Here is a 27,457-nt window from a genome sequence, read left to right as displayed (position 1 = left end):
TTTTTTTTAAAAAAATACCAGAGCCATGAAAAAAAAAAGAAATACCTAGAATCCAGAGGTATTTAAAAACAGAGCTATATATATATAGATATATATAAAGAAATACCTAGAATTCAACAGATTAAGAATAAACAGGAAATTCATTAAACAAGTATATTTAAAACCTAAGTGGAATAAAGTCCACAAGAAAACTTAGGGAAGAAGCTACATGTAAACAGAAATTGTAAATTAAAATGCCTTTAGGTACCAGGAAGGTGACATAAAGATTCTTGTGACCCAGATGGGGCTTCTGCTAAGCTCTAGAGTATAATTCTCATTTAAAGGATTGCTACTGTGTTCAACCAGTTCTTGCCATGGAAGAACCTGGTTGTGTTTTAGCACAGCCACCGAAAAAAAAATTTTTTGAGGGAAATAAAAAAAGTGAGTGATTTTTTAAGTGTGAAATTTTGTGATGTTTACTGTTTTCAACACTTTTTATTAAAAAAATATTCTGAAAAAAAATTATTCTGTAAGCTCCCAAATATTATGGATTTGTCTGGAAAGAGGCCAGTTTCGGCCTTTGGTTTTTTTTGTTGTATGTTTTTTTTTAATTTTTTTTAAGATTTATTTTTGATGTGGACCATTATTAAGGTCTTTACTGGATTTGTTGTGATATTGTTTATGTTCTGGATTTTTGGACATGAGGCATGTGGGATCTTAGCTCCCAGACCAGGCATCGAACCCACATCATTGGAAGTGAAGTTTTAACCATTAGACCACCAGGGAAGTCCCTCAGCCTCTTTTTAAAAGTTAAATGGGAGTATATGAGAAAGCTCTGGTAGGGTAATCAGTGTTGTCACTTACCTATTTTCCCCTCCAGAATTCACACTTGCTAAGGGCAGAGAGGGTGTGTGTGTGTGTGTGTGTGTGTGTGTGTGTATGTGCAGACTCACTACTCTGCACCTGTGTGCTGACACACACTCATGCCCAATAACCACATATTAAATGAATAGATAAAAGGATCAAATCCAACCTTGACTTCTATAGAGCCATTCAGGGTGTCCAGATGTTTCCCAGGTTTCTAATGACAGTCACCACCTCTTCTTTAATTGTTGGAGATGAAGAGTGTTCTACCTTCCATGATAGGGATTGATCCTGTCAAGATTCCAGTTTGGGTTCTAGCCCTTCCTAGCCATGTGACATTAGGCTAGTCACGTCACTTCTCTGAGCCCTAGTTTCCTCTCTCTTGTAACATGGGACTAGTAATAGCATCTGCCTCACAAAGCTATTGTTGAAAAATCAGGGGAACCTGCAGTTTTTCTGGTAAACCAGGAAAATTTTGAGAGGGAAAGGTGGCACAATAAATAACTGCCCTGGGACATTGAGTACAAGATATCCCAAGTCTCCAGGCTGTCTGGTCACTCCATGCCAACTAACCTCATCCACAGTGCCTGGCACATGGGGTTCCATACTGTTAGGTGACATCATGAGAAAACCGCCGTCAAATTTCTGCTTTTCTCTCTCTCTTACTCTTCTGCGATGTGGGGTGACAGAAGGAGCTTGGCTTCAAGGTTCTTGATTCTGTCACCTCACCTTTAGTTAAGCATCTGCTCAGAGGAGATGGTAGCTGAGTCACACATGGAAGATTGGTAATGATTTTGCCAGGCGATATATATAAAGATAGAGGAAGCTTTCAGACATAAAAAAAAAAAAAAGAACAGCTTAAACAGAAGTTTAGTGTCCAGCTCATGGGCTGTTGGGTATGGCCCAGTTGAAAGATCATCAAGGACCACAGGTCCAAAAGGTTTGAGTCTGAGAAATCAGGCTCAGAAGATGGCATGTGTGGGCTTTTAATTTGTTAAATGTGTAATTAAAACCACATTTTTTAATCTGTTACATTACCCATAAGAGACCTGCCAAAAGAGGACTGTGTATCAAGACACCAACATGAGAACAACTAATTTTCCTGGGAAGACTCTCAAAGTCCAGTGACCCAATGACCAGATCATATTTTAAAATGATGTCATAAAAATTCCTTTATTAAAAAAGAGGTTAGGAGATAGCCACCACCACTCCCTTTTTTATTACCATTATTATAGAATGTCACCAGCCGAGAAGGCAAACGTTAGCAAAACAAGCCTCTAAAGAAAAGAAAGCCTCCTTTCTAATCTGGGAAAAACTCAGTGGGGTTTTAACTGAGATAAAGTTCCAGTCTCCCATCTCAGTGACCCTCCAGCAGTTGCTTTACAAGCATGACATTTGCTCACATCCATCCTCCGCATTCCGTTCATCTGTTCTTGTCTCCCAAACAGGAGGGACACTGACGGGGCAGATCCCCAGCTCAGTCATGATCAGAAACATCTGGGTGCTTCCCAAACCCTGCGCCTTCAGAGCAGGATACCCCTGGGACCTGTCTGACTTGCTTTCTTCGAGCTCAGAAAGACACCTGCCCAGGAATCTGAGATTGCCATTCTTGTAAATTGCACCCCTTCCAGAGGCTTTTAAAAAATTATGTTTGTTTGTTTAGCTGCATCAGACCCCAGTCGCAGCATGCGGGATGTTTTTAGTCGTGGCATGTGGGATCTTTAGTTGCAGCATGCAAACTCTCAGTTGAGGCATGTGGGACCTAGTTCCCTGACCAGGGATAGAACCCAGGCCCCCTGCATTGGGAGTGTGGAGTCTTAACCACTGAACCCCCAGGGAAGCCCCCACACCTCTTCTAGAAAGACAGCTTCTTGCACCCTGCTTAGCCATGGCTCGAGCTCCCCCTTCTCTTCCTGACAGTTGCAACCTGGTCAGAAGAGCTTACGCTGTATTTCATTCCATTCATGGCTCACCGAGAGCAAGTGTTTGATGAGCGTGTACTAAGTTGAGATTCTGTATTGCCAGAGTCCTGTCTCTGTATTAGCCCGACACTGTCTAGGCACTGGGGATGCAGCAGTGAACATGGCAAATCCTTGACCAGGTGGAGTCACCATTCTCACACTAGATAAACTTCTCTCATTTATCTGCTTGGTGAGTTCCTCCTGTAAGACCAAAGATCCAGCTCAAAGACCTTGACTCACCACCCATCCAATTCATTCCTTGACCATTCTCCTTGGGGAAAAGCCAGCCCCATTCTTCTTCACCCTTGCTTCCCTGGCCTCTTTCATACCTGCAACATTCTGCCTCCGAGTATTGTGAATAGCCAGTGTGCCTGCCTAGTCATTAAAATGGGTAACTTGCTATTGAGAGCAGGCTCTGGGGTCTGATGGCCTGGGTTTGAAGCCTCTTTCCTCTACTTCTGTCTGTGTAAACTTGGGTAATTGACCTAGTTCTCTATGTCTCCAGTTGTTCATCTGTAAAATAGGAACCATAGCCACACTAACTCCTCGGGTTGGTGTGAGAATTAAAGGAGACAGTTGATAAGTCATGCATTATGCCCAATGTGTGGGGCATAGTAAAGGCTCAAAAATGTCAGCTATTTTTAGCCTTTTATTGGTGTTGAGAAAATACTAATTGATTACTGTGACAGATACTTCTTTTATCACTGGTGTGCCTGTAGGCATCTATACTTCCCAGCCTCTTTGCAATTAGGAAGAGTCATGTGATTAGTTGTGACCAAAGAAATACTAACAGAGGTAACATATGTTACTGCAAGGAAAGTTCCCTAGATAATACTATATAGTTTATTTTGTCCTGCTGCAGAAACCAAAGAACTCCACATGGTGAACTTCCTTCAACTTGGATCCCTGAGTGACTGCATGGATTCCTGAGTGACAGTATGGACCAATGAGTGACTGCAATGGACAGGAAGTATGTGTGAGAAATGAATATTTGTTAATTTAAGACACACAGGTTAGGGACTTCCCTTGTGGTCCAGCAGTTAAGACTCCACATTCCCAGTCCAGGGGGCACAGGTTTGATCCCTGGTTGGAGAACTAAGATTCCACATGATTCATGGGTAAAAAAGAAAAAGAAAAGATACAGCTGTTAAGTGGTATGCTTAAATGGTATAAATTAAATGGTATAAATCCAGAAGAACCTAGCATGCTTTAACTAATACAAGTACCAGCTATACTCCAGGCTCTAAGTCAGGCCCAGCAGTCACAGTCTTGAGTCAGAGTCATATTCATGGACTTGAAGGAGCTTGCATTTTGGAGACTACATATGCTTTTGCTTGAATGAATGAACAGTGACCACAGATGCTTAAGACCCAACCTTGTGGCTGCCTTTATGCCAGATACTCATGAACCTGAAGGCAGACTTTCACTTCCATCCCAGCAGCCCGGTATATGCCTGTGGGCACCTTTTGAAGTGAATGCTAGCCTCTTGGTGATTCTCTCCTTGGAGGAAACATCTTGCCTTCCTTCCAGGTACACCTAGGTACACATCACATGACCTTGCTCATCGGGTCCAGGGACAGTCACCAATAAGAGTCTTTCCTGGAAACTAATAACTAGTGAGAGGCAAGGCATGACAGTGGCAGCATGGTGGGGTAAAGGTCCATGAACCTCCCCCAGTGCAGACCCCAGAGCTGCCTTTTTCCCTTCCTTTCTGCATCTTTATTGTCCAGTATGCTGACATCCTGAGATACCTCCATGTCATCCTAACAAATGTCTTTTATTTTTCCTTAGCTAGCTGAAATTGACTTATGTAGTTTTTGACCAAAGGACCTTGAAAGTAAAAGTAGGTCAGTCGTGTCCGACTCTTTGCGACCTCATGGACTAGAGCCCGCCAGGCTCCTCTGTCCATGGAATTCTCCAGGCCAGTATACTGGAGTAGGTGGCCTTTCCCTCCTCCAGGGGATCTTCCCAACCCAGGGATCGAACCCAGGTCTCCTGCATTGCAGGCGGATTTTTTACCGCCTGAGCCAGCAGGGAAGCCCAAAGGCCCTTACCTCTGTGTAACATGGGCACATAGCAGAACTTGGATTCATGCAAAGTGACCAAAAGTGACATGTCAGAGGAAAGAGGAGAGGAGAGGGGAAGTCAGGGAGATAGAGAAGAGAGAGAGGAGAGAGAGAAAAGGCTTGAAAATGCAAATGTCAAAAATGCTCCCCAGAAGATTCTGAAAAGCACCTCTAGTTAATGACCGTCGGAGGCCTCAGGATCTTAAAAACCCAGGTTCCAGTTTTGACATTACCCTTGCTTAGCTGTGTGACCTTAGGGTAAGGAGCTTCACTTCGCTGAACCTCTATTTTTCCATTTGGCAAATGAGTCCATAAAGCCATTCTGTCTTATTCTGAAGATATTATAAGGGATGCATGTGATGATACCTACTGTGGGTCCTGGCATGTATTAACCACCAGGGAAAACATGAAATTTCTTCTCTCCTCTCATCAGGGAACAGTACTTTGTTTCCTCCTGTCCTGCCTCTGTCAACCTTAAGAAGTCCAGAAAAGGGACTTTCCTGGTGGTCCAGTGGTTAAGAATCAGCCTTCCAATGCAAGGGATGCAAGTTCGATCCCTGGTCCAGAGCTAAGATCCCAATGCTGTAGGGCAAGTAAGCTGACGTGCCACAACTAAGACTCAACACAGCCATATAAATACATATTTAAAAAAAAAAAAAAGGCCAGAAAAGGTAAGAGAGTTCCTTTTGGAAAGGTCTGTTTTTTGGCAGCCAACTTTGAATTTCTCAGCTATTATTTGGAGCTCAAAGTTCACACATCTGTGATGGATGAGCAGGGAACACTAACACCTCGTTAGTGTCTGAAACCACTGGTTGGAATCGGGAGGGAGGACAGCCCAAGGTCCAGCACCTTCACCATGGAAATAATACACGCTCCCCCCAAAATGAAGAAAGGTGGGTGGGGAAGGGAGCCGCACAAATTATTGCAAGGAATTATTTGACCTGCTTGAAAATTTGAATTGCTTGGTAATGGCCAACCTGTTGGGTGGTATTTTATTAACATGAATAGATTTTTACAGGATATTTCTCACATTGCTTTCCGAGAGTCTCAGGAATTCATTAAATATTAAGAGGTAGCACTCTGGATTGTTCAGTTAAAGATGCCCTCTGATGAGACTTCACACAAGTTAGAGACCTGGAGGAAGCAGGCAGGCACAGAATAGATGTTTGCTGTCAGCCTTGGCAGAGGAGATAATAAAATAATAATAGCTGTGAATGTTTACTGGCTGCTTACTATGTGCCAGACCCTAAGCTAAGCACTTGACTTTTTTTTTTTAATACACTTTGTAAAGAGGTATTATTAGCATCCCTGTTTTACAGATGGGGAAACTGAGGCATAGATTTCAAAGCTAGTGTGAAGGAGGAAGAAATGGAGACATATTAGCCAAGCTTTGAAGTTGGGTACATGAGGACTTGTCCAGATCTTCTTGCTAGCTCTGTGACCTCCAGAAAGTTACTAAGCTTTGCAGAGCCTCAACTGCTTCTTTTACAGACTGGAAAGTATCCCCATGTTACAGACAAGGAAATAGAGACCAAGGTCACGGAGCTAATAAATGGTATGTCCAGAACTCATTCAGTGGTCTTGGGTTCAGTCCTATTGTTTATTGGTACCTGATGAACAACTCCAGAATTCAGTGGTTTAAAGCAGACACCTCATTTTGCACATGATATTATAGGCAAGAATTTGGGAAAGGTTCAGCTGGGTGGTTCACCTATGATCCGCATGGAATTAGCTAGGGATCCATTTTCAAGATGCCTTTTAATACTCCCATGCACTTCACCTTCTCCATATGGCATCTCATCCTCCAGATCCTCAGCATTTGGCTTGGGCTTCCTCACAACACGGTGGTGTAGAGTCACTGGACTCCTTACCAGGGTAGTTGGTTTGCCCCAAAATGAATGTTCCAAGAGACGAAAAGTGGAAGTGTCCTTTGAACCATAATCTGTTGGTCAAAGCAGTAACATACCACTACTCTCTCCGGATTCAAGGGGAATAGACATAAGCCCCCACCTCTCAATGGAAGGAATGTCAAAGAATTTATATCCATTTTAATCTGTCTCATTGATATATAAGTGAAAGTGAAAGTCACTCAGTTGTGTCCGACTCTTTGTGACCCCATGGACTATACAATCCATGGAATTCTCCAGGCCAGAATACTGGAGTGGGTTGCCTTTCCTTCCTCCAGGGGGTCTTCCCAACTCAGGGATCAAACCCAGGTCTCCCATATTGCAGGCGGATTTTTTACCAGCTGAGCTACAAGGGAAGCCCTATTGACATTATAAGAAGCCAGTAAATGATAACTCTTACTTAGAAAATACATCTATAAAATAGAGCAACTAATAGCTACCAACCCACCCACCCAAGGTTATTAGGAGGATTAAATTCATGAATGTAGAATTCAATGCCAGATACTTGGCAAAAAGCGGGTACAGAATGAGACTAGGTTCCCTCCCCCTAGTGACTACTGGGACCCCCCAGCCAAGGAGGTAATGTTATCTCAAGTTTAGGGGTACAAGATAAATTATAACACATCCAGTTAAATTTGTGTTTCAGACAAATGATGAATAATTTTAGTATGTTTCATGCAATATTGGAGACATACCTACACTAAAGGGGATTCCCAGGTAGTGCTAGTGGTAGAGAACCCACTTGCCAATGCAGGAGACATAAGAGACACCGGTTCGATCCCTTTGTCAGGAAGATCCCCTGGAGGAGGGAATGGTAACCCGCTCCAGTATTCTTGCTTGAAGAATCACATGGACAGAGGAGTCTGGCGGGTTATAGTCCATAGGGCCGCAAAGAGTTGGACACAACTGAAGCTACTTAGCATGTACACAAGCACTTATACTAAAAAGGTATTTGTTGCTTATCTAAAATTCAAATTTAACTGGGCATCCTATTTTTTTATTTGCTAAATCTAGTAATCCTACCGGCTTATAGCTAGAAAAGCTGAGATCAAGAACTCTCATTTTAGCCTCTGACCTCAGGACACAGGAAGACTGAATGTGAAATTTGAATTAAGAGCCATACGTGGTTTGTCCAGACATGCAGCTGTCTTTCCTCCAATCATACCAAAAAAGAAGCAGAAGGGAAAGAAAACAAGTCGAAAGGCTTCCCAACATTCCAGTCATCTTGATTCCATCTGTAAGGGTGGGTGTCCAGTATTTATTATATTTATCCAGTCATGAAGCCCTAGAGAAGTGGCTTCACTCAGTTTTCTCATCTGTGAAATGGGGGTGATAGTAATAGCAATTCAATCCAGATCGATATTGTGAGGAATAAATAAGGCAAAATTATAAAGTGGTTAGAGCAGTTCCTAATCCTTGGTAACTGCTCAATGTTAGTTTTTATTAATATCAGTGGAGAGGCAGACACTCCAAATGCTGAAATAGCTGGACCCATAGAAATATTAACAGAAGCAGTCAGCAATGAAGGAGAGAGAGAGTAGGGGGGAAGCTTTGCAGAAGTTACACCTGAAAAGAGTTGTGATAGATGAAGTGGACTTTGCCAAGCAGACAAGGAGGAAAGGCTCCTATGCAGGGGAAGCAGCATATGTAAGGAGACAAAGCAAAGAAGTAAAATGTAAAAGGAGCTCTACGTAGCTCAGTACTGATGGAGAGTGAAATGGAGTTTGAAATTCTCAGGGCAGAGTGATGGGAGATGAGCCCAGAAAGACAGCTCCAGACAGGTTCTGGGTACCACATGAGGGTGTGACTCTTTCTGGGACCCTAAAATGAGGCTCAGTAGAGGAAGGAACCAATGAGCTTTGCATGTGGACCCAGTCCATACCATTGTAGTGGGGAAGATCAGAGGGCAAAATTAAGATCGAGACAGGCTTCTACAGTATTCCAAATGGCAAGACTCAGATTTGAAACAGTAGGGGTGAGCATGTGCACAAGAGAAAGGCTGAGAGAGAATCTTCTGATGTAAAGGAGAATAGAGACTGGATTTCCAGCTTCCAGCCAGAGTGAGAAGTTTGACCTACACAGTAAAACACTAGAAAAGTACATTATGCCCAAATATCTTCTTAATTCACAGCTTGAGTGTAAACCTAAAGCCTATAATCGAGGAAATGGGAATTTCTATACCCCTGAGAAGTATTGGAGCAACCACTGCTGCTCTAATTTTCCAGTTGAAGGTGCTAGGAGCTCATCCTAAAGGAAAGCAAGAAGAGGTAGCCAAGAAATTTGTCTGTAGTTGTTCTACAAATGGTTCTAGCCCTAAGGCTAAAAAGAAAATCTTAATAATTTAACCTCTTAACCATCATGAAACTAATAAGATCTGCCACATATCGAGTCACTGGTCTGTGCCAAGCATTGAGTTAAATTTTTTAAATATTGCTTTATTCACACCGCAGTCCATTGAGGATTAGTAAAATCATATCCATTTTACAAATGAGAAAATTGAGGCTTTAGTTTACTACCCATTCATCCAGTGAATGGGCGAGACTCAGGGACCCAGGGAACTGTGACCATGTCCTCTGCACTCTTAACTACCACACTAGAATTTAACATTTCCCAAACAACAACCCATCATGTGTACACCACCTATCCTATAATTTATTTCACATTATTTTAAATTAAGTCCATGTTGACTCATATCCCAGAAATTCATAAACGTGAAAACAGTGAGTGTGTGCTGTCACTTCAGTTGTGTCCAACTCTTTGTGACCCTATGGACTGTAGCCCACCAGGCTCCTCTGTTTATGGGATTCTCCAGGCAAGAGTACTGGAGTGGGTTGCCATTCCCTTCTCCAGGAGATCTTCTCAACCCAAGGACCATTCTAGAACCAGGAACTGAACCTGGATCTGCTGCATTGCAGGCATATTCTTTACCATTTGACCCACCAGGGAAGACTCAAAAGAGTTGTGCTTAGTAGCACAGTTCTGTTTGACTCTTTGCGGCCCCATGGACTATAGCCCACTAGGCTCCTCCTGTCCATAAGACTTCCCAGGCAAGAATACTGAAGTGGGTAGCCATTCCCTTCTCCAGGGGCTCTTCCTGACCCAAGGATGGAAACTGGGTTGCAGGTGGATTCTTCTGAACCACCAGGGAAGCCCTTCTATATATGTACTATTTACACTATATTATGTATTGAGCACAGTATATAAGAAATCAGCACAAAAGAGTACTTTTGTACTGAAGTTTTGTATGAAGTTCGAGATCAGGCAAACCAGTCTATGGGGATAGAAACCAGAATAGTAGTTGCTTTTTGGAAGCAGGGAGTGAGTGGATAGACGGAAAAGATTTGTGAAGAAACTTTGTAGGGTAATGGTAATGACTACATTTTGATTGGGATGTTAGTTACATGTATGTATACATTTGTCAGAACTCATCAAGCTATAAACCTAAAATATGTTCATCTTATTGGATGTAATTATACTTCAGTTAGAAAAACAGAGGTCTCAAATTGGGGCTTTTGACATTATCTTCAAATGAGGTTCAAAGTAGACTCACATAGATACACCTCATATAATTCCATATAACCTTAAAACAAGGATGACTTTTCTAAACATTTGCTGTACATAAGGATTGGTTATTTTGTATATAGCATGATTGTTTTATGTTGCTTATTTGTATAAATATTTTCATGCATTAGATGTAAATATTTAAAATACGCTGTACTTTATGTTAAAATGAAGTGTCTTGCTAGAATAAGTTCCAGAATCTCTCACTTAGATGTTTCAAAATCTTGTCCTTATATGTCTTCTTTTGTTTCAGTTCTTTTATCCAGAAGATGTGTTGATGATGAATACATCCGAAGTTGGCGTCATATCCACATAGAAATGTAAGTGATGGTAAAAGCACCTTGTTAGATAGAAGATGTTATATGAGTGTGGTTAATAATGTAGCATATAAAACACCTTCCTTATTTAAGAGCAAACAATCTCCTGATAAACCAAAACCTGGGATCATTCATTTATTCGTTCACTCAAATGATATTCACTGAGTGCTTAGTTTCATCTTTGACTCCTGTGTTTTTCCTTTCTTATCTCTCTGAAGGACTTGAACATGTTTTTGTATTCTACTTTATCTATAGTATTTGTTTGTATCTCTTTGTGTTAATTTTTAGTGTTTGCTCTATGAATTTTTATATATGTAATATTCAATATTCATAGAATATGTTACAACCTTGAATATGTTGTATATTAATAATATTGATAGTATACTTGTGAAATATATTAATATGTTATATCATACTCATGTTTTAAGTGAATATATTATATTATATATTATGTATTCAGCATTTATATAATATATGTGTATATATATGTATGTATATATATGTATTCTAGTATCAACAGTTTATGACTTCCAGTAAACACAACCTGGAAATCTTACCAGTTATGTCCCTTTACCTTTTTCCCTTTATAATATAGTTTTTGTAAATATTACTAATATGTATGTTGAGGACCACAGTAGATCATGTTTCAATCATTGAACACAGTTTTGAAAACCAAGAGGAGAATAATCTATTACATATGCCCAGATTTTTACCATTTCTATTGCTATTTCTTTACTGCTGATTCTCCAAGTTTCTTTCTGTTGTCATTTCTTTTGTATGTGAAGAACTTTCTTTGGCAATATTTTTTAAAAGTAGGTGTGCCTGGTGATAGAGTGGAGGATGAGCTTACCCCTTCTTGTCTCACTCACTATATTAATTTCAACAATTCCATGTCTTTGAGAAGCTGGGTTTCTGAGACTGACCATGTTAAAAGACAAAACCAAACAAACAGGTACCTCACAAATAATCAATGTGGAAGATGAAATTGACAGTAATCAATCTGATTCCAAGGTTTGAGAAATCATGTAGGGTGCAACAAGCATACATATCCCATTAGTAAGTAATTGGGTTTACTTAAGCATGAAATAATACTTTTTTTCTTTAAATTCATGAGTGTTATTTTTTTTCAAATGATATTAACTTGTTAGGGCATAAATACTTAACTTTTTTTGAAGTGAATGACTTCATAAACACAATTGTGAAGGGCATAATGAAAAAATTACCAAGATACTATGAACCGAGAAAGTTTGGGAACATGAAGTCTAGGAAAAAAAACCTATTCAAACTCAGAAGCAAACAGATGAATTAAACTGGAGACAATTTGGAGGACAAACACGACTTTGCACTTCTGTAGAGTATAAGGGGGAAAGAAACACAAAAACACAAAACAAAGCCAGTGTGCTGGTCCATTTAAAAAAAAAAAAATCCGATTTGAGCTTTGTTAATGCAAAGCTCTTTATCTGAGGAGCTCAAAGAGCTTTATTACAGGTAAATATCCTTGTCTCCAGCTGCTAATAGGAGAGGCCAGGCCCAGGGAGATTAGGAGAGAATGCCTATTTAAGGTCACATAACAGTCAGTGACAAAGTGGAGACTCGCAGAGTGGTCTGTAATGGGATTTGTCTGCTGTCTATTGTATCAGCCTAAGATGCTGGGCGTGAGAGGGCTGGGCTCCAGTGCAGAAGCTTGTGGGAGATTGGGCATCTTAGAATTGCAGCCTGCCACTGCAGAAGGGACTTTGTGGGTCCCTGGGTAGGACCCCCTTTGTTTGCCAGACCCTACACTGAGCCTCTGAGAGAGCAAGCAATTGTCCCAAGTCTGCACAACCTGTTTGTGCAGAGCCAGAAGTAGAATGGAGGACTCCTAACATCTCCCTGATTCTCTCCTGGAGTTTTCCTGGCTCTCAAGCGATTTGTCTAGGAAAACCTATTAAGAAAATTCAATTTCTCTAAAGCTGGCTGAATGGAACTTGAGTTGGATCAAAGCTGGTATGGATTTGGAAGGAATTAAGAGAGAACTGGTAATGCACACAGACAGGATCAGAACCTTGGTTCTGTCGAAGACTGCTGCAGGACCAGGGGCAAGTGAACTTCAGTCTCTGTGCCTCTGTGATCTATAAGACATACCAAGGGGTCTGGGCCTCTGGATCCCTAAATGCTCTTGCTTTAGTAAAAATCCACTTATTGGTTGTAAGCTATCTAGACCTCAGTCTTCCATTCTGTAAAATGGGGGCACTGTTAGTTCCCATCTCATGGAGTTGTGGTCAGCTGCCGAGTGCCTGAATGTAATGTGCTTATCTTAGAGACTCATGCCTAGAATTACTCAAACAGTGTTGGTTATTTTCATATTCAAGATAGCCACAGACATTTCAACATGAAATATTTGGGCTGGGCCCACCCATCTTCTATAATTTACCATTCTTTTATAATTTCTTCTAAATTCACACCAATGTTCAAGCTTTGGATCCAACTGGGAATGCCAGAGAAACTACAGAATATCCAGCTAAATTTGAATTTTAGATAAATAAAAAAGTAATTTATTTAATGCAGGTATATCTGCAATATTACAAGAGATATACTAATATTTGTCCTCATTTCTCTGCATTTAAATTTACCCAGCATCTTGTATTTTTACGTGTTACATCATTCAATCCTAGCACTGTGCCAGATTTGTGTCTCCAGTTTTGGATCTGGATAAATGTTGGCCCGTCTTCCAGGCTTCCTTTATAGAGCTAAGGCAGTTAGGATTTCATTTGTGGCTCTGAATTTTTTCTTGTCGTGAACACGAAGTCTGCAACATCCTCTCACAGTAGCTCAGCCATGCTGAAGTTCAGTTTTCCAAAATTTACCAGGACAATAGGTTATAATTAAAGGAGGAAGGGTATTTATAACATAAACATTGACTTTGGTTGATAGGCGTTATGTTGGAGCCTAATTCCAGAAACTCCTGGAAAAAGAACCCAGATACAGAGCATGAAAAATGTGAAACCAGAACCACCCAAAATTATAAGGACATTAAGATTCATGTAGATAAGATAGATGGAAAGAAGATCTGTAGGTGTTTAAATTCCAAGGGATGCAGATAAGTAGCCAGGTCTGGAGGGTGTGCCAGCTTGCAAATTCAAAATGTTGAAACTTTTCTACATCGATATATTGTCCTGTCAAGTGGGGTAATAGTACCTGCACACTTCCTCCTTATCTCCCCAACCTCTCCACTTAACCTTTGAAAAATAGGTCTCCAGGCTGGGAGTTAAAAGGACTGCTTTCTGGTTCTGGATAGCAGTAGACACATGATAACTTTTTGCTGCCGTTATACCAGCTTAACCACCGCCCCCCCCCCCCCCCAATAGATAACTGTCTGGCAGTGCCCCAGAGTCAAATGTTTTCTTGCATTGTATAGCTCCTTGCAAAAATCACTTACTTCTCAACCAAGTCTAGAGCCTGGTTGTACTTTCTCACCTCTTAGCACCATTCAAACTCTCATTTTAGAGAAGATGAGACTATGAATCTGAAAGGAGCTGCAATATACATGAGGGCAGACAGTGTTAAACCCATATTTCATGTGGAAAAATGAAGAGGCAAGGGATGTAAGTGAAAAAATCCCCTCTCTGAGCCTCAGTTTCCTCATCTATCAATTCAGTTCAGTTGTTCAGTCGTGTCTGACTCTTTGTGACCCCATGGACTATGGCACGCCAGGCTTCCCTGTCCATCACCAACTCCCAGAGCTTACTCAAACTGATGTCCATTGAGTCAGTGATGCCATCCAACCATCTCGTCCTCTGTCGTCCCCTTCTCCTGCCTTCAATCTTTCCCAGTGTCAGGGTCTTTTCCTGGGAAGAGAAATGTTAGTTGCTCAGTTGTGTCCGACTTTTTGCAACCCCATGGACTATAGCCCACCAGACTCCTCTGTCCATGAAATTCTCCAGGTAAGAATACTGGAGTGGGTTGCTGTTTCCTATTCCAGGGGATCTTACTGACCCAGGGATCGAACCTGGGTCTCCTGCATTGCAGTCAGATTCTTTACCATCTGAGCCACCATGCAATGCATAACTGCTTTAATTGCCATAAGTAGTGTATACATGTAAATAGATATTGTAACTTTTTCAGATCCCATGGAAAACTAGCCATTAAAGTATCTGTCAAGAGTGAGGTAAGTCAGAAGGATAAAAACAAATATCGTATATGAATGCATATATATGGAATCTAGAAAAATGGTACTTATGAATCTATTTGCATGGCAGGAATAGACACAGATTAGAGAATGGACTTGTGGACACAGTGTGGGAAGGAGAGGGGGAGACAAATTGAGAGACATACATACACTACCATGTGTGAAAAATGGCCAGTGGGAAGCTGCTGTGTACCACAGGGAGCCCAACCTGGCACTGTGTGATGCCTTAGAGGGGTGGCATGCTGGAGAAATAGGTTGGAGGGGCGCTCGAGAAGGAGGGGCTAGATGTGTACATACGGCTGATTCACACTGTTGTACCGCAGAGACTAATACAACATTGTCAGGCAGTTACACTACAATTAAAAATGAATTTAAAATAAAAAGAATGTCAAACAAAATAGTAAATACAAAATCTCTGTCATACTGTTTATCCTATCAATGTACTGTGTATCTGTTTGTAGATAGATAGATAAGGATGTATATACATATATTTGCATATATCTATATATATGACATTTTTGGGGTGTCCCAGGTGGCGCTAGTGGTAAAGAAGCCGCCTGCCAATGCAGAAAACATAAGAGACTCGAGTTCAGTCCCTGAGTCGAAAAGATCCCTTGGAGGAGGGCATGGCAGTCCACTCCAGTATTCTTGCCTGGAGAACCCCATGGACAGAGGAGCCTGGAGGGCTACAGTCCACGGGGTCACGGAGTCGGACACGACTGAAACAACTATGCAGCATGCACGCGTGACATTGTCTCTTCTCTTAGAGACACAATCAATGTCATAAGTATATTAAATCTATTATGTTGAAACATGTTGAATAGATTAGTGCATTAAATAGATTAAACAAAAGGAAGGAGGCAGATGAAGTCCAAGTTCATTTCCTCAGCTTCTCTAGTTTTTGACATGGCTACAGAACTAGCAGTTGGGCATAAAATGGTTGTATTTACTGAGCCTCAGTGCTTCTCACCTCCCTCCCTGCCTGCCTGCCTGCTGTCCTTTCCACCTATGCTTCTTTCTTGGCAATCGGAGGCTTCTTTCCCAGCTTGAACCCTGGGAGATTTCCAGAACCTTTTTACTTAAACATATATTGACCTAGGCCTTACTTCCCTGAGTGAATTATGCCATAGGCAGCAATCTCCAGGTCATAAATTAGCCCACAACCCCATGCAACTGTCTGCTAATGATGCAGACGGTGAAACTGCGTCTTCATGGAACTGGCTGGACAAGAGTCCTCTAAATTTTGTTGGCTGACAGCTCCCTCTCTCCCCCTCACCTGGCTGGCTTTTCTATGCCTCTCTGTCTGGTTTCATCTTTATCGTCCCTCATGTGTTCATGCCAAAGATAAAAGGACTCCATCAAGGAAGCCAGGGAAAGAGAAGGGTTGACATCAGCACCCAACCTGTAAGAGGTGTTCGGTACATATTTGTTGAGTGAACGGATGCACGTAAAGAGCGGGGCACGATGTTGACTTTGATGGTTGTTGGTCTTCTCCTTATCCTGGCAGTTCCTTAAGGCCAAGACTCTGTCTTGGGACTCTGTCTTGGCCTTAAGGAAAGCCTGGCCTTAAAGAAACCATCCTGGTTTCTCCAGGGTCTGCAATAGGGCTTGTCATTCAAAACACCATCAATCCACTGGGGAATGGGTGGATGCTAGGGGCATTCTGGGAATCAAAGTGTCTTCCTTCTATGGACCACTTTTTCTTTCAGCAGTGTCTTCTCTTTGTAACCTTCTTTTGAGCTGTTTAGATGTGCTGAGTTGAGGTCAGGTACATATATTGGCTCAATGAATATTCAAGTCCTTGTCTCTCTCTCTCCTTTGAAATTTAAAGGAATTCCTTTATATCTGTGTTATCATCTCATTCCAAGAAATCAAGGGAAACAATCCTTGAATATGGGTTTCACTTGATGAATTTTGTGAATGTTAATTATTGTTGTTCAGTCGCTAAGTCACGTCTGATTCTCTGTGACCCCATGGACTGCAGCATGCCCGGCTCCCTTGTCCTTCACTATCTCCTGGAGTTTGCTCAGATTCATGTTCATTGAGTTGGTGATGCCATCTAACCGTCTCATTCTCTGCTGCCCCCTTCTCCACCATACTCCTGTAATCCTCACAACTATTCAAGATGTGGGCCAGAAGTTACTGACAGAGAAACCGAGGGTCAAAGTGATTAGATAATTTGACTGAGGTTGGAAGAACTGGTCACGGCGTGGATTTCAACTCAGATTTGCCTAACTCCAGGATAGGCTACTCAGCCACCGCCCTGTTCACAGTGGCAGTGGCGTTTGATTTTGTTTCTTTAAGTTCTTAACTAGGGATTTCCCTGGTGATCCAGTATGGGACTTCAGCCTTCCAGTGCAGTGGGTACAGGTTCAATCCCTGGTCTGGGAGCTAACACCCCATGTGCCTGAGGGCCAAAAAACCAAAACATTAAAAAAAAAAAAAAAGAAGAAGTAATATTGTAACAAGTTGAGTAAAGACTTTGAAAATTGTCCAGGTCAAAAAAAAAAATCTTAAAAATAAATAAATAAATAATAAAAGTTCTTAACTTGAATCCATAGACCTGCCCCACCCCCACCCCACCAAGGTAGCCAGCGATGGAGTGTGTCAGGGAGCTTGGGAGCCCTTTGAAATCACATTCACACACGTCTCTGTTTGCCTACAAGTTTTTCTGAAAGAGACTTCATAGCTGTCAATAGATTATCACGGGGGTGCATGATACCCACATTACAAAGCATTGGCTAGAGCAGAAGCAGAATGGAAACGTAGGTATTAAGAAGCATTGAGCAACATGCGAACTATCCCACTGGTGAAACCAGTCCATACTCTACCACTGGATACACACTTCTCTTCGTTTTTGAAATCTGGTCCTTAAGTCCTGGCTGTTTTCTTTAGCCAAAACTGAATAAGCAAAGGAGCCCCTGGAAGCTGTAAATATTAGAGGAAACAAAAAGCAAAGTCAGTGGGGCCCAGCATTCCTCAGGCCTGGAAGAGCAGGAGTCACCCAGCTTGCCCTAGGATCAAAGGAAGGAGGCAAACCCTTCATCACCCGGCTTCCACATCAGCGCTGTTTAGGGCAGGAAGATGTCAAGGGGGAAGGTTTTCTTTGAAGTGTCAAGATAAGAACCGTCTCCACCTCCCTCGAGTGTGAAAGTGATTCCTCCAGGAGCCAGGGGAGGGTGTGAGGCATTTGGCTGTCTGTACAAGAGCTGGGAGGAACTTATCGGCGGAGGCAGACACCTTTGTGGCTCCAGGCTGTGTCTGGACCCAGCCAAAGATCTCCTGTGAGCATCAGTCCTCAAAAATATATGAAACGCTGAGCCACACTGCTGTGTTTCCAATGGTGTCCCTTTTAGGGTTGTGTCTACAGTGGCTTTAGCATTAACAATGGTTGAGTGACTAGAATCTTATACTCACATGGACTAGTTAGACCTTGCCCCTTCTGCTGGGTGGGCATGGACAAGTTACTCACCCTCTCTGAACCTCAATTTCAGTGGGATTTATAATAATAACCCATATATCTAGGGTTAATTTGGGAATGAAGTGAAATTATGCAAACTAATCATTTCCTTTCCTTAATATCCGGTACATAAGCACATTTTTAAAATGTTAGCTGGTATTTTTCTTTACCGTCTGGCTCAATGCATCTGGTCCAGGTGGTCTTTAGAGTAAGAATATCTGAGGATGTGGTATTCTTCTGAGCTGAAGAATGAGATCTCACTTGTCTTCTTTTCCAACATGATCAGCATGATGTCATAGCCAAGAGCATACTGCCAGCATTTAAATCCTAGCTTTAGCATTTCATAACTTTGTGAACATTGAGAAGTTACTGAGCTTCCCTGTGCCTGGGCATTTTATAGATGTTGATTATCAGAACTTAATGAGTTATCGTATTAGAAATTAGAACAATGCTAGGGACATAGGAAGTGTTCAGTGAGTATCAGTTTCAAGCTGTGCCTCCTCCCTCCACTAGCTTTTATAGATACCGATATCTATTTGTTAAGTGAAATTTATTGAAAAACTGAAGTGTTCCCAGTGTTGGGTTGTAGGATTTTAAAAGCATTCATTGGCCTGGCACTGTAATTAAGGTTACATTTTAATTAAGGAATTAATATATGTTCATGTAGTCACTCATTCAATCAGAAAATCCAAGGGCCAACTATAGGCTGGGCACTTATTCCGTCTATTATAGCAAAAACTTTGATATGCCAACCTTTGGCCTTCATGGAGATTCCTTTCTATGCCTGAAATATCCTGGAACACAAGTGACTGACCTTCTTTTTAAAAGAAACCTGCTAAGGTTTTCAAATCCTTTAGGTCTCAGTTTAAACACCACTTCTTCTTGAAAGCCATCCCCAATTCTGGATGAAGTTAGGTCTCCTGTTGTGTGCCCCAAACACCACACTTTGTCTGTCACATTTTGCATGGTTGGTTGAATGTTTGGCTCCAGCACTCTTTAATTCCGTGAGGGTGAGCTCCATACCTGCCTTTCTTTTGCTATATCCCCAACATCTAATGGATTCCCTGGCACATACAAGTACTCAAAAACATTTGTGCAAAGATGAAGAAAAGAGGGAATGTCTAGATGTGTGCTTCCCCTGTTGGAAGGTATTATTTATTATCTTAGGTCATCCCAACTGTAAATGATACCTCCACTTTGGAGAGTCTTGTAACAGTGAGTTCTGAAACTTTTAGAGCTTATAAGATTCTCTGAGACAGCGAATCCAGTCTCTGTTTTTCTGGGGAAACTGAGCCTGGAGAGATAAAGCCATTCATCAAACTGTACTTAATGGGCAGAATCGGGACAAGAACTCAGATCTGTTAATGCCCAGAATCCTTTGCAAAAAAAAAAAAGAGAGAAAGACTAAATCAAATTCTCTCTAAAATAAACTTTACTATTCACCTAGCATGGAACAATTAAGACTCTCCTTTGGAGATGGGGAATGTTGAGGCATTTAATTGGGCAAGGTAGCTTTCTCATTAAAGGCAGGCATTGGAGGATAGTAAGAAAAAAATTAAAACATGGGCTCAAGAAAGCTCAGGCTCACATCCTGTATATTTTAATATATTCATAATGCCTTGATTTTAAGTACACAAAATGATATTTCTTATAGAAATTTGTACATTATATGAAATAATGCGTGTGTTGTATAATAATTTTATTGACCTTTGTCCCTGGTTTGGAGACTCTAAATCTTTGGAAGTTCCTTAATTATAGGGGTATCTTTGTTATACATGGGGCCCCTGAATCACACCTGAGTTTGTGCTAAGCATTGACTCAAAATAGGGACAGGTTGACCAGAAAGACAATTAGAAGGATAAAACTTTGAAACAATCTGACTTACTTTTAATATTTATTTATTTATTTGATGGTACTGGGTCTTAGTTGTGACATGGGATCTAGTTCCCTGACCATGGATCAAACAAACCCTGGCCCCCTGCATTGAAAGCACAGAGTCTTAACCACATTGGACCACCAGGGAAGTGGTTAGTTATGTAGTAATAGATCAATGGAACAAGTAGCAACAGCAATAAAATGCCAGATACTTAAGAGGCACCATCTCATTGGTTCATGAAAGCAACCCAAGGAGGTATGTATTATTATTGTGCCTATTTTAGTGATGAGGAAACTGAGGATCAGTGAGATGAAGATACATGTACAAGGCCACACAACTGGAATGTAATAGAAGCAGGACTTTAACCTCTTGGATTCCAGAGCCCAGTCTCTTAACCATTAAATTCTCTTATCCCTTGACTGTGCTGCAAAAAGGGACCAGGTTGGTCCCTTCCTGGAATCCACAGTTTCTGCCTCAAACAGAGCCTTGGCAGGACTCACCACACCCTGAAGGGGAGTGTTTCTTCATAACCCTGTGGACAATGTTCAGAAAAATGAACTGGCAATGATGCAGAACCCTCTGGAAAATCAGGAAGATGCTATCTACTCAACTTGCACGTGCAAGGTTCTCAAAACTCGGTGAGAGCTAAAGCTGCAGGAGAGCTATGAGAAGAAAAGCAACCCTGCAAACCTGCCCCTGCAAAGGAGGAGGAAGTCATAGGGTTAGACACGTCGCCCTCCTTCCCCCGCTCCCTCCGCCTCTCCGGCTGGAGCCTCCCGCTGGCTCAACCCAAATGGAAGCCAGAGGGCAAGGGGCCCATTGAGGCAGCTCATGCAGATTAGTTTGTTGGAGAAGGAATGGATCAGACCTGGGCAAACAGCATAGCTCTATTCACGTGTTCCTTATTTCCCACACTTGGTACAGGTGGAAATGAGCCATTCCAAAAGTCAGATGAAAATGCATGAGATATATTGTCCTCCTGGGGTTTCTGGAGTAAAACTAAACCCCAAACGCCACTCCATGGGCTTCTGTCACCTTCCCAGAGCTCATTTCCAAAAGGAAATAACACCTGCCCCAAAGCTCCACCTGCCAAGGCCACCTCTCTGAACCTCCAGCTGCCGGGGGCTGACGGTAAGTCACAGAAGCGTAGTGATTTCTCAAGGGAAAGATGAGCAAAGTGAATGCAGAATTCCTCTACACACAGGATGAAAACCCCTGTGTGGGAAGGCAGATGAGGAAAGCTGGGAAGGGGGTAGGGGAGAGTAGAATAAAACCTTGCAGCCAAAGCCTTTTCCAAGAACAGGAAGCGATCTAAAGAATGTTCTCTTTACTGAACACAGTCCACAGTCAACTAAAGAACTTCTGGGCTTTCCCTTTGCCTTCATTATATGCTTTTTGATTTCCCGGGCCAGCAGACTGCTATTAATTAGTTGCTGTATAGGTTAATCCAGCTTTTCATTCATGGACTTATTTTCTCCCGCTAAGAGTTTTAAGTTCGAAATGTCACTAACAACCTAGGTAATTTAGTGTCCAAACCCTCAATGGTCAGGGAATTATAACTAATGAATAATACGTTCAACCAATTTAATTCTAGAAGCAGCTCATTAACATATCAAAAGACTTTCAAATGTGCACCCTCTTTGACCCTAAAATTTCCTGCCTAGCAAATGTGGGGTTTTTTTCTTTTTGGCCCTAAAGAAATAATTATGGATTTGAACAGATATTCAGTTAAAAAGCTGCTCACTGAATTATTGTTTAGTCGGTAGGTAGCTCAGATGGTAAAGAGTCTGCTTGCAATTCAGGAGACCGAGTTCACTACCTGGGTTGAGAAGATCCCCTGGAAAAGGGAAAGGCTACCACTCCAGTTTTCTTGCCTGGAGAATTCCATGGACAGAGGAGCCTGGTGGGCTACAGTCCACGGGCTCACAAAGAGTCAGGCTTGACTGAGTGACTAATACACTTATAAATTATTGTTATATATATATATGTGTGTGTGTGTATATATATATATATATTTCAGATTATTTTCCATTATAGGTTATTACAAGATATTGAGTTTAATTCCCCGTGCTGTACAGTTAATCTTTGTTGCTTGTCTATTTTTGTGTATTAGTTTGCACCTGTTAATCCCATACTCCTAGGAGTGTCCCTCCCTCCCGCTCCCCTTTGGTAATCACAAATTTGCTTTCTATGTCTACAAGTCTGCTTTTGTTTTGTATATAGATTCATTTGTATTATTCTTTAGATTTCACATGTAAGTCATATAAATTTGTCAGAGTATGGGTTTCTTTTACTCAAGTGTAACAATGGTATTAGAGCCAGCATTTGGATCCAGAGATCCTGGCTCCAGAGCTTTTCCACTTAACTAAAGTGTCCCTAAAAATGAGATTATCTTGATAAATTATGGTCCATCTATAAAATAAAATACTTTTCTGCCATTAAAAATTATGTATATAGCTATGAAAAGATAATCCGGAAAATCTTATAGATGGTGAAGAAACAATATAAAATGTAAACATGTTATGATACTTTTGGGGGAAAAAGTATGGTCACATACATAGAAAAAAGTATAAAAATGATATTCAAAAATGTTAATATTATACTATGGCAATGATGACATTTGGGGTGATTTTGTTTTCATTCTCTTTCTTTAGCTGTATTTTCTGTGTTTCACATAATAACATGAATTGCTTAATTATTAGAGAGCACAAAATACAATAAAAAGTTATATTTTAAAACATACAGTTTGTGCTTCCCCAGACTGCATGCATGCACGCTAAGTCACTTCAGTTATGCCTGACTCTGTGCAACCCCATGGACAGCAGCCCACCAGGCTCCTCTGTCCACGGGATTCTCTAGGCAAGAAAACTGGAGTGGGTTGCCATTTCCTTCTCCACCTTCCCCAGATTGCTAGAGACCATATGAACCTTGTAGAAAATGCCAAATGAGAGACATAACAGCATATGGTAAAGTGGAAACACTTCCTATACACACAGGAAAACTACATGTCCCAGATTCCCTTGCAGCTAGACTGTAGTCACATGACTGAGTTTTAGCCAATGGAAAGTGAGTAGAAATCATATACGCTATTTGCACACCTAGCCCATAAAAATATTCCATGTGGTTCCATAGTCCTTTCTTCTCCTGTTAGGATCTCAGAAGCCATATGTTCCAGAAGGCATACCTAAAAATGGTGGGAAACTGCCCCAGTTTGCATTATTATTGAGTGAACAGGGTGGCCAACATCCTGGTTGGCCTGAACTTCAAGGAGTTATGAGTGCAAAGATTTTTATTTCTGAGAACTGATAGCTTTTGGGAAACCTGGGAGAAGTTGGTCACTTAAATGGGCAAGAAATAAGCCTGTATTCTGATGAGCCTCAGAGATCTTTTGGTTAACCTGGAATAGCAGCAGGCTAACCAAACTGCTATAAATGAAAAATCCCATACTTCAAAGGTCAAACATCCAGCCTAATGCTTAGCACTCTATGTGCCCTTTTGAGTTTTTGATAGTTCCCTTTAACTTTCAGAACAGTTGTTTTCTGACCCATAAAAATGAGATGACAATAAAACCTACTCTATGGTGTCACTGTGGGAATTAAATAAAATACACTTCTTAAATTGTGAAAATTCTTTGTAGCTATCAACCACTGTGCAAATGTGAGCTTTATAATTAATAGGATAGTTCAATGGATAATAACAGAGTTCAGAAATTCCATAATGTGGCAATCACAATGCTCAGGACACAGTACAGAATCCTTCAAAAGACAAAACAGCTTGACCTGAAAAAAAGGCTTCAGTCACTCATTTATTTCACAATATCTATTGGCTTCTCCTATATGCCAAGCATGCTGGATCCCAGGAATGTAATTATGGACGCAAATGTGTTCACTCATCAAACAGATATTTTGGGGGACTCCTACTGCATGTCAGATACTCTACTGGACTGCTATACAGGCACACCTTGATTTACAGCGTTTTGAAGAGAGTGCGTTTTTTTAGTAAATGAAAGGTTTGTAGCAAACCTGTGTTGAGCAAGTCTGTCGGCACCATTTTTCCAACTGCCTTTGCTCACTTCCTGTCTTCATGTCACATTTTGGTAATTCTCACAATATTCAAGCTTTTTCATTCATATTATATTTGTCACGGTGATCTGCCATCAGCGACTTTTGGTGTTACTGTTGCAAAATGATTATGACTTGGTAAAGGCTCAAGTGATGATTAGCATTTTTTAGCCATAAAGGGTTTTTAATTAAGGTATGGAAACGTTTTCTTCAGACATAATTCTATCGCACACTTAATAGGCTACAGTGTAGTGTAAACATAATTTTTATGTGCACTAGGAAACCAAAAACTTTGTGGGACTCACTTTATTGTGATGTTCTGGAACCAAACCCACAGTATCTCTGAGGTCTGCCTGTATAGTGATTAAACATGAGATCAAGCTTCCCAGGTGGCTCAGCGGTAAAGAATCTGCCTGCCAATTCAAGAGTCTAGGGTTTGATCCCTGGGTCGGGAAGAACCTCTGGAGAAGGAAATGACAACCCACTCCAGTTTTCTTGCCTGGGAAATCCCATGGACAGAGTAACCTGGCAGGCTATAGTCCATGGGGTCTCAAAAGAGTCGGACATGACTTAGCAACTAAACAGCAACAAAGAACAACAGCAAGCATCTTAGCCTCATGAAGCTTTTGTTTTTCCAGGAAAGGCAGCTCTTGAAAAAGTCATTACAGAATTAATTCATTAATACACATGGGGATGCATGTTCTAAAACAGTCGAGAAGAGAGAATGATCTAGCAGGCTGTTCTGCCAGAATCCCCGGGAAGCCTTAAGACTTGTTCCATCTTGTCAGAGCTTGAATGTAGACAATTGCGCTGAACACATCCTGGCCTTTCACTCCTCAGTCATCATCCAAAGGCCCTGAAGCTTTTACATTTGGGCCTTTCACACATTCCTTTGTATTAAGATTTTTTTTTTTTTTTCTTAAAGAGGAAAAGCAAGGAGGCAGGAAACACACACACCCCACACCGTTCTTTTTTCTTCCAGTGATTACATAACTGCAAGAAAGCCTTCCAAGACTGGCCGCGTAACTCTACCAAACCTATAAACGTCTTGAAGTTTAGTTGGCAAAGAGGTCTATGCCAACAGTACATAAAACCCTTCGTGGCTGGGTGTTCCAGGCATCTAAATTCATATAAAAATGTCTGGGCCCTTAAAACCTACTTAACAGAAGCTGTTAGCTTAGACATCAGCTCTCCCAAACACTTACAGATTGCAAATCTTCATTGGAAAAGTAGGGTCATCGTGGGGAGGGGAAATGGGGAATTATGTGGAGAGGGATCCAGGGGGCAGGGGTGGGAAAAGAAGAGGTGTAAACTCCAGTCGTGAGGATTGCTTGGGGGAGAGAGGGATTATTTCAAGGAAATTGCACCGGAAAATGTAACCTCGAGTAGGCGGCTGATGGTAAAATCAGTTTTTAGTGTGGGCAATAGGCTAGACTCGGGAGGTAGAAAGAGTGTAAAAAATGAACTCTGAGTCAGAGACTGCCAGTCCCATGCCAGGCATCTTGGGTGGTAGAACAGGGGCATAAGGTATAAAAATTGGAGGAGACTCAGAGAAGAAGTTTGGTGAAAGGAGAGAAGTATAAGGAAACTATTCTCTGGTTGCTGGAAACCTGTGTACTTCAGCTGCCCCCTGCCCCTCCCTTGCTATCAACCTCATTACATTCTAAGGATTTGGAAAAGCCACTATGGGAACAGGACGAAGGCGTATTCTACCAGAAGCAAAAAATGATGCCACATCATTTGCCTCTTTCCTCAACTTAAGTGGTGTTGATGGGACCATCTGATGGAAGGGAGAGAAAGCTACCAATTTGCTCAGAGACCCTCTGGCTTTCTCACAACAGGAACAGAAAGTAGAAGTGAGACTGCCAATCAAAGATAAAACCAGAGAGAACTTACAAGATTAAAGAAAGGGTACATTAGAGTTCCATATGGAAGCTGGGTAGCCACTGTGTATTGACCAAGAGCCTCTGTATAGTTTCAGATTTCCAAATCCACTGCACGCTACCCGGACCTACCTGCTGAAATGTATAAACATCATGAGTTAGTGCTTCTGGCCACATTCAGAATGTTGGAGCCTGGACCTTCAGTCCCTCCCTCTGGGGTTTAGGCCAGACTAACAAACACGAGGCTTTCCAAATTGGGTAGAGGGTAGAAAGGACTGTGAACTAGATCCCAGGGCTGCCCAGAGGGGCTCCTGTCTAACTGGGAGGACAGTAATGAACACACCAAAATACTAGAAGAAAGGGTTCTTCTTTTCCCTCCAAACTGAATCAGACCTCAGTAAATATTTATGCTCAGTATAGAAGGAACAGTTAACAAGTTTTTTTTTTCTTTTTAGATAGCCTAGTCAGCAAGATGAAAAATAACTAATAATAACAGCAAGAATAACTAGTTAACAAGAAAGCACAGGATGATATTTACACTGTCGTTGTTCAGTCGTTAAGTCGTGTCCAGCTCTTTCACAACCTCATGGACTGTAGCCCACCAAGTTCCTCTGTCCATGGGATTTCCCAAGCGAGAATCCTAGAGTGGGTTGCCATTTCCTTCTCCAGGGGATCTTCCAGGGGATCTCCAGGGGATTGAACCTGCGTCTCCTGCATTGGCAGGCAAATTCTTTACCACTGAGCCACCTGGGAAGCCCTATTTACAGCATACTGCAATTTACATTTTAAAAAAGAGGAAAGAAGGAATTCCATGGTGGTCCAGTGGTTACGACTCCGCAGTCCCACTGCCAAGGGCTTGGGTTCTATCAGGGAATTAAAATCCCACAAGCCTTGTGGTGTGGCATAATAATAATAAAATTTGAAAAATAAAAAGGAGGAAAGAGGTGTATTTACATACTTTCTTGTATGTGCATGAACTATTTCTAGAAGGATGAATAAGAAATCAATATAACTAATTGGGTTAGAGCAGAGGGGAACCAGGTGCATGGGGGAGGGGGTCGTCAGGGAGGAAAGACTTTTCACTCTATTTCCCTTTTTACCCTGTGTGTGTGTGTGTTTAGCCACAGGAATGATTTTCCTCTTTAAAACTAGTTTTTAAAATAAGTGTTAATATTTACTAAGACTTAAAGATGAAGAGTACAAAGATCACTGCCCATAAATATCTGATAGGCCAGCAGGGAGGTGGCAGGTGTATGGTTAGCTGTGAAGCATGGCTAAAGCATGAAGTGTGGAGGTGCTATAGAGTAGAATGGTCAGCAGTAGTTGACAGAGGCAGTTCAAGTCCAACTAGGAT

The 27,457-nt window shown here is 41.5% G+C and overlaps 1 long non-coding RNA gene across 6 annotated transcripts in view; it reads left to right on the top strand.

Moving 5' to 3' along the window:
• LOC122693842 overlaps positions 1–27,457 on the top strand; it is a 58,780-nt gene that overhangs the window by 16,288 nt on the left and 15,035 nt on the right. For 4 of the 6 annotated variants that reach the window (XR_006341034.1, XR_006341033.1, XR_006341029.1 and 1 more), the window contains 3 exons: positions 3,667–3,774; positions 10,592–10,658; positions 14,760–14,802. This is a non-coding gene — a long non-coding RNA (uncharacterized LOC122693842). Of the gene's footprint in view, positions 1–3,666; positions 3,775–10,591; positions 10,659–14,759; positions 14,803–21,083; positions 21,291–27,457 lie in introns of all 6 variants that reach the window. The other 2 variants (XR_006341031.1, XR_006341032.1) reach the window with 2 other exon arrangements.

This window comes from Cervus elaphus, chromosome 5 (assembly GCF_910594005.1).
Source record: "Cervus elaphus chromosome 5, mCerEla1.1, whole genome shotgun sequence".
Lineage (NCBI taxonomy): Eukaryota > Metazoa > Chordata > Mammalia > Artiodactyla > Cervidae > Cervus > Cervus elaphus.
The sequence above is the reverse complement of the archived record's forward strand: the minus strand, read 5'-3'. Positions and strand labels throughout refer to the sequence as shown.